This window comes from Coenobita brevimanus, chromosome 56 (assembly GCF_032717465.1).
Source record: "Coenobita brevimanus isolate Jiangsu-jjx chromosome 56, ASM3271746v2, whole genome shotgun sequence".
Classification (NCBI taxonomy): Eukaryota; Metazoa; Arthropoda; class Malacostraca; order Decapoda; family Coenobitidae; genus Coenobita; species Coenobita brevimanus.
The window spans coordinates 34,519,233-34,522,632 of record NC_137009.1 but is presented as its reverse complement, the minus strand read 5'-3'; the positions used below and the strand labels follow the sequence as shown (position 1 = coordinate 34,522,632).

The 3,400-nt window shown below is 44.4% G+C and overlaps 1 pseudogene; it reads right to left on the bottom strand.

Annotated features, from left to right (window-relative positions):
• Positions 1-2,745: 2,745 nt before the first annotated feature.
• LOC145401811 (5S ribosomal RNA) lies at positions 2,746-2,868 on the bottom strand (annotated as a pseudogene).
• Positions 2,869-3,400: the final 532 nt, after the last annotated feature.

Sequence of the window (3,400 nt, the reverse complement as noted above, 5' to 3'; positions counted from 1 at the left end):
CAACTAAAGACTTGGGTACTACCGGGCACAATCTCGACTTTCCCATTTCTTCTCTTTGGACATACAGAATCTCCTCGTTCATTTCGAAAGCGTAAATGGGACGATTACCAGACAACTTCCTGGGTAACTGACCTCTTTCTAAATACTGAATTACCTGCCTCCACCTTGGGTCTGCTCTCTGGGCTTCCTGGACCTTGTCTACCGTAAGGCCCAGCCACCAAAATTCTGCATTAGACTGGGTTATATATGAGGCCTCCTTGATTGCTCCTACTGGTCTACTCAAAGCATCTGGGACATAATGATTCACACCCTTTTTATATCTTATCACAAAATTGTAGTCTCTCAACTCCAACAAATAACACGACATACGTGGGCATTTAGTCTTTTTCGTAAAGATGGTGGTTAATGGTCTATAGTCAGTAACGATGGAAAAGGGTTTGCACCATAAATAGTGGCTGAAAAATCTACACGCACTCACTACCGCCATAGCTTCCTTGTCTGTTACTATCTTTTTTCTGTTGGGGTAAGCTTCTTTGAAAAGTATCCAATAGGTCTCAGATCTTTCTTGTCCTCCAGCTGCATAAGAGCTCCGCCAATGTGCGAGTCACTAGCATATGTATGTAACTCAAACGGTTTAGTTAAATCTGCCTATTAGTACTGGAGTTGATACTAACTTTTGTTTAAGAACTAAGAATGCATTCTCACACTCCTCTGACCATTCAAATTTTGCATCTTTCCTAAGCAAACTAGTGAGAGGACTGGCGATGTTAGCAAAGTCAGGAATGTGTTTGCGATAAAAATTACACATGCCCACAAAGCGTCTCACTTCCTTGGCCTTCGTTGGTCGTGACATCTGTTCAGTGGCTTCAAGATTCTTACTGTCAGGGCGTACTCCTTTCTCCAACACTACATGTCCCAAGAGCTTAATTTCTCGCCTTATGAAAGAGCATTTACTAACATTCAACTTCATTCCTAACTCGGTTAATCTTCCAAAGGTAATCTTCAGTCGGTCTAGCATCTGATTGAAAGAGTCTGCCCAAATCACAGCATCGTCTAGGTAGTTACGGCACCAACCTTCTCTTACTAAAGGGGCTAACACTTGCTGCATTTTCCTCATGAAAATAGCTGGACTCACAGACAATCCAAAAGGAGAGCACTTGTATCTGAACAAATTAACTCCATCAGAAAAAGTTGTCAAGTCTCGAGAGCTCTCATGCAACCGAACTTGGAGATAGGCGTCTTTCATATCAAGAGTACAATGAAACTTTTTCCCAGCGCTTTCCTCTACCAATTCGTCTAATCAGGATAGGGGTTGGATATCTATCTTGACCTTTTTATTAAGAGCCCGATAATCAATACACATCCTTTTACTGCTGTCCGGCTTGCTGATTAAGACTATGGGGGCTAAATATGCAGTGGTCAATTCCTCAATCACATCCTTTTCAATCATCTTGTCAATCATCTCGGAAATTATCTTCCTTGCTTGCTCAGGATGCCGATACAAGGGCATACACTCGGGGTCAGACTTGATGGTATCATTGTGGGCCTCAGGTACTTTAAGGGTTCCAATTTTCTTCTTACCAAGAATGAACAGTGCATGATTATCCAATATCAACTCTCTCACTTTGTCCCTATGTGACTGAGACAAATGTTTCCACTTCAGCCCTCTGAGAATTAAATTAAGTGCAGCATGACGGTCACTCCCATGCTGTGCCTGATCCATGTATGGTAACAATGCATTATCAACCCAAACTACTGGTGCCACAAGGTCACCTTCTGCCTCGCCTACAGGTTGCATTAAATTAAGTGGACTGCTGTCCTGTTCCTTGGGGGTAAGATAAGTAATATTCGACTCGTCAACATCGTACGTCCCCAACTCTTGTCCTGGGTTTAGCTTCACTGGTCCCTTGGTTACATTGGCAATGGGTAAATAGCACATCCCATTCTCACTAACTCTCACACAACAATCTGATGCTAATGAAGCGTTATCCCTGGCTTTCTGAAATATACTAACATGTAAGACATCTCTGGGTTTTCTGTCTTTTAACGCTATGGGTCTATCTGTCTATTGCCAGACGCCTTAATCCCGTTCGGGGTGGCCACAAACAAATCGCCTCCACGTCACCCTGTCCCCCGCCATTTCACTGCTCTGCTCCCAACTCACACCCCCCAACGCAATGGGTACTGACATCAATGTCTGTGCAGGTACCACAGTCCTACACTTCACTTGTACTAGCTCCCCTTCTGCCTTTCTCGTATGATTAGACCGGAACTTTATTTTATTCACTCTCTGGCAAAGCTTATTTCGGACCTTGTACTGCTGACCACCCCAGTGCATCACCTGACCTTCTCCATCCCAAGTGAAAATCGCTCTGCCAATTAAGTCTGCACCCATGAGCACTTCTGTTGACAATTAATAGTCTGGGACCACTACAGATCGCTGCACTATGCTTGTCTCGGGGGGGAAAATGCACTACTGACGAAACCTGGCCAACAACAGTTAACTTATGGTTGGATACTGAATGCAGTGAACGTCGGCACTTGCTAATCTTTAATCCTAATCTATTTACTGTACTTTCTATCATCAGTGTTGGTACACTACCAGTATTTACAAAAGCTGAAACCTGATTCATTCATTCATTGCCAGACGCCATGTATCCCAGACGGGGTGGCCAATGGCTTAGAGTTAATTGTTTTACAGGGAGGGGCATTAATCCTCCACCAACCCCACTTGACATGTAGGGATGCCAACAGCATCTGGTGTTCCCAGGCGGTCACCCATCCAAGTACTAACCAGACCCAACGTTGCTTAACTTCGCTGATCGGACGGGAAGCGGTGTACTCAACGTGCTGAAACCTGATACTGGCCCAAAATCAAGCGTATCACTGGAGTGTCTACTTCACCTCGAACTTTTCGGACTTCCTCCACCTCACCATCTGAAAGGTTCTGACAGCCCTTATTCTGTTCTACATCCTGTATGCTACACACAACATAATTGGCAGCCTGCATTACCTCAGGGGCCTCTCATCATTCCCTAGGCGTTTGGGAGTCTGGATGCAATTGAGAATCCTGCTGTGGAAGGGGATTAGCTGTTGCAGGAGGTATACTTGGTATGCTTCTTTCTGGTTTTCTACTCAAGTTAGGTTTACCAGGGCATCCATCATATCCCCTCCTAGAGTTAGCTTTCAAGCAATCAAAACAACTTTGGTTGCCTTGGACAACTCGCCTGGTCATGTTTACAGCCATTTGAACACCATCCACAAGGCTACATTGTAGGTCTAGGTTTAAAGGATACCTGACGTACGGGTACTCGAGTCATTGGACAAGCGTTTTCACTAACAACTGGAGGTGTGATTCTAGTAGGGGTTGGAACATAATTATCAACAGACCTTTGTTCAT